We start from the raw sequence: 9079 nt of genomic DNA, 5'->3' as shown, positions 1-9079 counted from the left end.
CCAACACAAAGAGACACACAGAGACAAACAATACATTCACACACTTAGACCTACAGGCAATTTAGACTCAACAATTAACCCAAACATGATGTCTTTGGACAGTGGGAGGAAACCCGAGAACCCACAAAGGTACAGGGAGAACATGCAAACTGCACAAAAAGGCCCCAGGCTGGGAACTGAAACCACAACCTTCTTGTTGTGGGGCAACAGCACTAACAACTATGCAGCCTTGCTGTCCATGTTGAAGTGTTTTTCTATTAAATTAAATTTGATGCTGGTGGGGGGGGTTCATCAGTATCTGTTGAGGATTTCAATTTGGAAAAATTTTATCTTTCACCTATCACTGTCAGCCATCTAAAAAGCGGATCATACAGACCTCATCTAGGGGGACCTTGCCTGCTCGCCCCATGGACCGTTGGCCCACTTTCCTTCCCGCAAGAGGCTACAGAGCACTAACTTTTACCCAGAGGCTGTTGGACTGGTGAACTCCAAGCTTCTTGAACATACTTTTTCTACATTATTGTAGATTATTGCATTAATTCTAATTGTTGACTTATAACATACCTGACCTGAATTACAAATTTGGTTCCATGTACAAACATTAATAGATTAATAAACAAGCCATGACTTTAATGATAAAGAGCAAAAGAAGGAATGGTATTATTGTCAGAAATAATTTCATTGCTTTCCATGTGTACTGTTCCAAAGCAACAATTTTTTGATTTTAAATCCTTGTTAAATAGGATGCCACTCTCTGAAGGGACAAGAATATCACTCACTCATCTTCATCCACTTTATCCATTTCAAGGTCGCAGGACTGCCAGAGCCAATCCCAGCACACATTGGGCAAGGGGCAGGGTATACCGTAGACAGGTCGCCAGTCCATCGCAGGGCCAACACACAGAGACAAACAACCACATTCACACCTATGGTCAATTTAACATTGCCAGTTAACCTATACGTGCATATCTTTGGTGGAGGGGAGGGAGGTGGGAGGAAACCAGAGGAAACCCACACAGACACGGGGAGGACATGCAAACTCTGCACAGAAAGGACCCAGGCCTGAAACCAAACCCGTGACCTTCTTATTATTTGGGACGACAGTGCTAGCCAGTACGCCACTGTGCTGCCTGGGACAAGAATATATGAATCAATAAATGAATCAGTCTAATATCAAAAGCTGTGACTTTTTGATGCAATTTATTTCAAAGTTACGACTACTTCAGAGAAACACAACAGGAGAGATTAAGAGATTTATTAAATACACTACTAGTTACAGGGAAAAGGCAATATCTAAAAATCAGGAGGATCAGCAAGATGAAAAATGGAGCAGGAGAGCGTGCTTAAGCAGTGGAAAGTATAATGAATCAGGCAATGGTGTAAATTAACAAGTGGATGTAAAACTAAATGGTAAACTAGCCCAGAATGAGCATGAATGGGAGATGTTGCCTGGGACAATTGATCCCATAATTTATCAAGGAAGTCACAAGCAGAATGCAAAAATCTTACCTGCTGTGAATGAGCTGTAGCTGGGGAAATCCAAAACAGCTGATTTTCAGTGTCAACCTTCCCACAGGCCACATTCAATCACCAAGGTGATGGTTTTGGTGGTGTCTGAGTGGTTTCAGGATGTGTTGAAATCAGTTAATTGCTCATTTCACAATTTCACTCAGAGCAGTGCCCGAAATTCTGATTCTGTCACCTAAAGATGGACAGAAGCAGCAAGAGAAATCTTTAATGAGTGCATGTGTGGTTGTAGAATACTGGTCTATATTGTGACATCATCAGGTCTGTTCTGAATGGAAACAGACAGCCACACTATGCCAAACCATTCAGTAATGAATAATGTAGGCAGACCTCGGACCTCTGTTCAGAGACAGATTGAAATTTTAACAGATGTTGACCACTACCACCATGCACCAAACAGGAGGACTGCTAGATAGGTCATTTCCAGCAATCAACACCACTGGAGGGAGTGCCAAAGCCTTTACTGGGAATTAAGGGCACTTAATGACCTGTTGGTTCGAACTAAACAGAGAGCCAAGCGAAAGGAAGAGACTTCAGCAAAAGTGAGGCAAAACACCAATTAGTTGAGCAGAATTGTTTGAAAGACATGTCAAGCTTGGTAAAAGTTGAAGAGTTTAATAGTTTAAGAAACTCCAACAAATCTCAGAACATCTCAAGAATGATAAGGAGGGGTAGCTCAGGCAGCTCATTGTGAGCCATTATGAGCAGGTGCAGGTCATAAATCAGAAGAGGTTTCCAAGTTCAAGGTAGAGAGGTAGAAAAAGGTCTCCAAGAAAAACCAAAGTGAATGGGACCTTCATATCAAAGTTCAGGAGGGCAGGGTCACTCAGGGAAGCCACAGAAGTTCAAAGAATCATTCTTTCCTCTTTGGTAAGGAAACAGACCTTTTTCAAAACAGCCAGGAACCCACCCAGAGCCCACTTGTATTTCTTTCTTTGCATTAAAATTAAAAAAAACTTTTTCTCACCACTGTAACCCAGTGCCTGTTCACTGGGGAAAGCTGGGTATAATGAGGATTATGGTCTAGGGTTGCTATCCAAAAAGTTCCCTGAGACAACAGTTGTAGTTTGTCAGGGTCCGGCTTGTCTCTTGTCTCTCTCTTCTTTTTGTCATTCCCAAGGGCTGGATGAGGCTCCTGCATTGTCCTGTTGTCATTCACCTGCACACCTCTTCATCTCTTTGATTTCTGCCACTTAGCGCTGCTGCCAGATAAAAGCTGGTTTCATTGGTCACCAGGTTGTTATTTCAACTCTCACAGGGACACTCTCGGCTCTTGTCTGTCAATCAGAATCTTTTTAACTCTTCTTGCCGTGTTTAGCCTTCACCCTGCCCTGCCGTCTCCAACTCTCCGACCACGTTTCCCTGTCTTCACTTCCTGGTCTTTTGGGTCTAAACTTCACTAGCACATTTTTCGTAGCTGAAGCACCTAGCACAATAAAGGGACTCTTATAAGTATCAGCTTGTGTTCACCTCTGCTTTACTGCTGTGACAGTTAAAATTACTTTTTAAAAATATTCATGTAATTACATGACAGATCAAAGAAGCAGAAAGGAGAAAAGAAATTCATACACATCTAACCGTCTGGTTAGACAAATATGAGGCATAAAATGGATGAATAAAAAAATGTAATTGAAAAAGGACATCAGAAATAGATTTCTGTATGTTTGCACTTGTACGATCAAGTTTTAAAGAAATTACTGTGAAATGAAGGCCATGGTCTCTCAGGCCCAAATATGCAAGTGTAGTTTTTATTACGTAATGCATGCGATTCATTTCAATGAGCATGATTTCCTTTTAAGTCATAATGGCTTTCTTGAAGTGAAAGAAAAAGCTAAAACAACAAGTTATAAGGGCTCTTTCCCGCAATCAGTATTAGCATCATCCGTCATTATCAATCTCTCTTCTAGACCCACCTGTCACATGCCATTAAAGACTCAATGAAATGGCACTCGTACTTTATGAGACCAGGAGCAGCATGAAGCAGTGCCTCTCAGTCGTTTGCAATAATCGTACAGCAGACTTTAAATAAGATTTTGAAGGTTGATTACTTCAGAGATAATTCCTTCAGAAGGCAATTCTCTGCTGCAATAGAAAACCATCAACAGATCACAGTGGTGATACTGTTATGAAATGTGAAGTGAACCTTTGTGACTCCTGGAAGATATAGTTTTACGGGATATTTCACCTGTTTTCATTTCTGCCCAAAAATTTTAAGCAATATGGTCAGCTCTTTTTTCCACAATACAATAAAGAAATAAACAATTCAACTCTCATTCTCTGTTTTGAATAATACAGAAACAAACAATCTATTCATGAAATGAAGTCATGCGCTTTAGGACATTCTTTATCCCATAAAAAATGCACAAAAATGGAGTGTCAGAGTGGCATTTACTGTAACAAATCAGTCGTGGAACGGAAGTAATCCTGGCAAGTGTCATCATGAGTCACTTTGAGGCACCAGAGCAGCTCTGGACCCAACTCTTTTTATGGCCCCCAATTGTAAATACAACAGGTCACAGGATGTTCTGAAGGCAACGTGACAAAAAAGTGTGCCTACAAAAGTAGCTCAAGTATTTTGTACATAAACAGTCCAACTAATGTTGTAGTAACAAATGAGTAATTCACTTTTTAAAAGAGCATGATAACCTTCTTTGACTTCCTTAACTTTCCCATCCTGAGCTGTGTCTGTTGATTTATATATATTTTTTTTTGTGGATTATAGGGGATTCTTTTTCACCCAAATATGTGATTAAAGACACAAACTGTGAGAAAAGCATCTATATCTCTGTTCATACGAAAGGTTTTATTTCAACATCACAGTAGGATAACTAGTAGTCTAATTAACTAAAGCTCCTTATAACAAACTATCATTAACATATTGTACTTTTACAAATCCTCCATTGGTTTCCTCTAGTGCTAGCTTCCAGAATGTCCAGAGACAATGGCCTGTCACTGCCACAAGTTAAACAATGGACTTAAAGGGCAATATCAGATCAGAGACACCGGTATCATCTTAATTAATGTCTATTCTTAGCTTTAACTGGTCAAATATTGCTCACCTTCCTCATCATGCCAACTATAACAGAGAAAACTCCTTCAGTTTGAGAATAGAAAAATATAAAGCTAATAGATAAAGATAAGAAAAAGGGGCAGGCATCATGGTTATCGTTGGTCATCGTTGTTGCGCCACAGTAAGAAGGTCATGGGTTCAGTTCCTGGCCTGGGGCCTTTCTGTGCGGAGTTTGCTTGTTCACCCCATGCCTGCGTCGGTTGCCTGTGTAGGCAAGGATATAATGTTGGCAAAGGAACATCAGCTCAGTGCACCCCCCTTAAAACCTATTGAACTGCTCCTTTAGGTTAAACTATGATGCATACCTATTATGTTATATGAAGGTACTCACAATTTGGATTCATCAAATAATAAAATGGCAACAGAAATCTACACAAAGTTCAGTATACTGTAGAAGTTATCTGGCTGACATGATCCCACTGATATCTGATATCTCTGGATTATTCACTCATATGAACTGAGAGAGAAAGCACTTCTGATTGTGTCATTTGATTTTATAAATATATTAAAGTTTTAATTTATGTGACACTATTCCCAGTAGGAGTCTGTGATATGTACTGGGATACCAGCATACCTCTAGTCGGTCACTGCTGCTGCTGTCAGAGCAATTTGTCTTTGGGCATGGCTGGAACCCAGCTAGCTCCACCATCCTAGAAAATGAATTACATCAAGCCTACTTATATTATAAAGGTACAGTGAAGATGATATCTTCTATACAATATGAAACCACCGCGACCCAGAAACAAATAAGCACCTCAAGACGAATGAATAAAATGAAACCAAGCACCTTTGAGGTAGATGTCATGATGCTACATAACTCTTTTAACGTCCATGTTTTGGTTTGATTGGTTGATCTCCATCCAGATTATTATTTACAGATGGAAATTGAATATAGGACAAAATCGCCACTTAAATGTTGCAAACATATCTGACGAAATCCACAGAAGCAAAAGTTAATGGCGACAGCTGTGCAGTATGATCATCCATGTCAACATTTAAGCTGCACAGAGAGAAGATGATGAAGTTATCTTCTGGACTTAATTGCCAAACAGCCCACCTGCCAGTGACAAGGCTATACACAGATGGTGACTCTGCTGGGTGTCGTTCTTACTCTTCCAACCAGTTTCCACATCCTCTCTTTGGCTAACTATACTATGTTTTAATGCAACTGACATGAAAGTCATTGGTGGAACATGGTAATATATGTAGGGGAATTTAGTATACTTTTGGTACTGGCACTTTATTTTTTACATCTATTCGACTAAAATTAACCTTTTTCACTTGTATGGCTGCAATACTTGGGTTTTCTTGTCATAGTTCAGATCAGTACAGAGATTCCCTTCAGACTGTTTACACAGTTTAAATGTAACCTCTGTCTTTAATGGAAAAAAATTTCAACATGGTGAGCAAGGCTGCATAGCTGTTAGCACTGTTTGCAGTTTGCATATTCACCCCATTCCTGCGTCGGTTTCTTCCCACCGTCCAAAGACATACATGTTTGGGTTGCTTGTAAGTGATTATTGGTCTCTGTCTAGCTCTGTGTGTTGGCCCTGTGATGGACTGGCGACCTGTCCCAGTGTGAGCTGGGATTGGCTCCAGCACCCGGAAATGGAAAAGTGGTAGTGGGTTGCATTTTAATTTTCCCACATTTCATTCTGTAAGGTTGTATTAGCTGTGCTTTTGATTAAACCATTAACATCTTAAAAATCTGTGGGAAGGGATTACAAAACTTTAAACAGATTACATTTGGCACTTCTTTCCTTTTCTGACCATGGTGGGGCTTTGGAATATTTTCTGAACCAATCAGTGAATATTTTCAACAGTATACTTGTGTTAATTTTGCACTTAAGATAAAAAGTTAAATGCAGATTTATTTTTTTTTTACGTTGTTTTTAATGCATGTTCTTTTTATGCTAAAAATGATGTATTGTAATTTGCTTTAGTTAAATAGTTGCCTGCGCGTGGAGTATTACTGTATACAATAATGAATTTGGGAGATGCAGGAAGAAAAAGAGGTAATTAGCACCCTAACGCAGCCTGTAAAGACTTCAGGATAATTAGCAGTTCAGTTTCAAATTGGACCTTTTGAAATGGCAATCACTGCTGAGGGTTAGCTGTATCCCTTTTCATTCAGATAGAAACACACAAACTTCATTCCTTCGATCTGAGACCCAGATCACTGGCCAGCACTCTGAAATTGACTGATCTTCTTTTGATTCTGGCAGCACAGATATACACACAAACACGTAGGTGCACATAACACAGCTCCTGATACAGACATCAGGCATCACAAGCAAATTTGTTTTAAAAAATGAATAAATAGCTTTTCAGCAAAAGTAAATGCAGGGGTTGTGCAGATGAAGCTATGTGGATTTTCGAGAGGGCAATGTGAACACGCTGTATAGGCACCTATTTAGAAATTTAGAGCACTGATTGGGCAAACTCAGGTAATACTTTTCAATAAAGTTCATGTCACTTTTCAACATACATACGCTGAAATTTTAAGTATAAAAAAAAAATATTCATTGGTACAGGCCAAGGTCAGTGGATCTTATGATGTACATCTTCATCTTCAATAGATTTCATGTTTCACGACTTTCCCCTACTCCTCGATATTTGTTCAATCTTCTCTAAAATTGACACCGATGATCTTTTGAGTTTTTACATAGATTTTCAAAATTTGTTGATCAGAGCAAGTTGAAAATTGTCACAAAGTTGCCAAACATCATACATGCACTCAGCACCCCATTGCCCCCATAGCCCCATGGGCTATCCTAATAATCTGGTGTCCTTTGACCTCTTGGTGTTGCTACAGCAAGACAATTAGCAATTTGCCTCATTACTATTTGGCATTTCCATTATTCTGTGTTTGCCACAAGAGAAACTTCTGTCAGTTCTTTTTTAGACTTCAGATTCAACCCCCCCCCCACTCAGTGTGAATCTGGATCGGCTCCAGCAACCCCCACAACCCAGAAATAGATAAGTGCTAGAAGATTAATGAATGAAGTTCAAACCCAATATGACAAAACCTTTCTGTTGACTTTTTTACTTAAAAAAATCATCAGAGACAATTGAAACTGGCAGCTAACGTGCCAAACACTAAATTAAGTCACACCACAGGCAATCTTTAATGAAACTTACTGTGAAGGCTTACAACAATAACCTTAAAATAATAATATCATATTTCTATCGGAACTCTGGCCTTATAATCTATTTGGCAGAAGCATCACTGAGAAAAAACATTTATTAGAAATGTAGGTGGGTTACAATACAAGCTTTGGTGAAGGACCTAAGAAAAAACGAAAAATTTATTCAATGTAGGATAGTTTCTTCATAGTAGACAAGACAAATAATTTCTGTGTATTTTCAACATAAAAGAAAAAAGAACTTTTACTCCCTTTGGAGAGTAAAGCATGACAAATCAATTCTTAAATAACTTTTGGTTTAGATCCTCTTTCATGCTTTCATTGGTGGGATTTCAACTGCAAGGATCAAATTGAAGCTTTGCTTGTTTGTTGCCACAGTCCCTACTTTATACCACAAATCCTACAAATTATACTCCGAATCCCATTTCATGAAGGACAGGTCAAGTAAAAATGTTAATGGTTAAAAAGATGGCAACATAACATTTGTATTTTAACACGTCAGACAAAAATTATAGGACTTCTTTGAAAGATTTAAAGTTGCAGCCATTCCCACCGTGTCCACCTGTCTGGGGAACATCTGGTGTAATTAATGATTAATAGTTCTGGATAAATTGTTTAGTCTATATAGTGAGAAGACAATGACACCTTTAATAAAGTCTCACTTCTTTGCAGGCACACCACCCTATAAGAATATTGGCATATAAATAAATAAACTGAAACAAATACAAAGAAAGCTGACTCTGTCCTCATAAAAATTAAATAGAGGATTGAGAACTGACTAACAAGGGTTTACTCCTCAGATGTGTTTCTCTGCAGAACAGAAACTGTTGGGGGAGGCCACTGTTTCTGCCTTTCATAGCCATACGATTGATTTTTTCTATTCATGTGTTTCATGTGGAAGGAAAGTACGTTGGGTTTTTAGTCTTTTGTTTTTTTTTTTTTGTTTGTTTGTTTTTTTGATATTGCTATGATGTCTTGGCTGCTTTTGATGCTCACTTGAAGTGAAATATGATTTATCTCCTGAGTGCAGTGATAGTGCACCTCATGATGGTGAGATCAGGACCATCTGTTGTAGGACTACTTGCTCTTCTTTGTTCTGAATTCAATTCTTTTGTGACTTTGGCTGTAATTTTGGGTTCAGTGTCCTGCTGAATGAGACTGTGACCAATCAATTGCCTCCACAACAGTAATGATGACGAATCTAAACAAATGTCATAAAATTTTGTACAATTCCAAAATACACATGAGCAGTGATTTGCAAAAAAAAAAACACATTGACAGAATGTTTGGTGTTTTTTTTTTTTTTGGTCATGGGTCTTGAACATGGTTTGTAGGG

This window comes from Echeneis naucrates, chromosome 14, assembly GCF_900963305.1.
Source record: "Echeneis naucrates chromosome 14, fEcheNa1.1, whole genome shotgun sequence".
Classification (NCBI taxonomy): domain Eukaryota; kingdom Metazoa; phylum Chordata; class Actinopteri; order Carangiformes; family Echeneidae; genus Echeneis; species Echeneis naucrates.
This window is presented reverse-complemented; position numbering follows the sequence as displayed.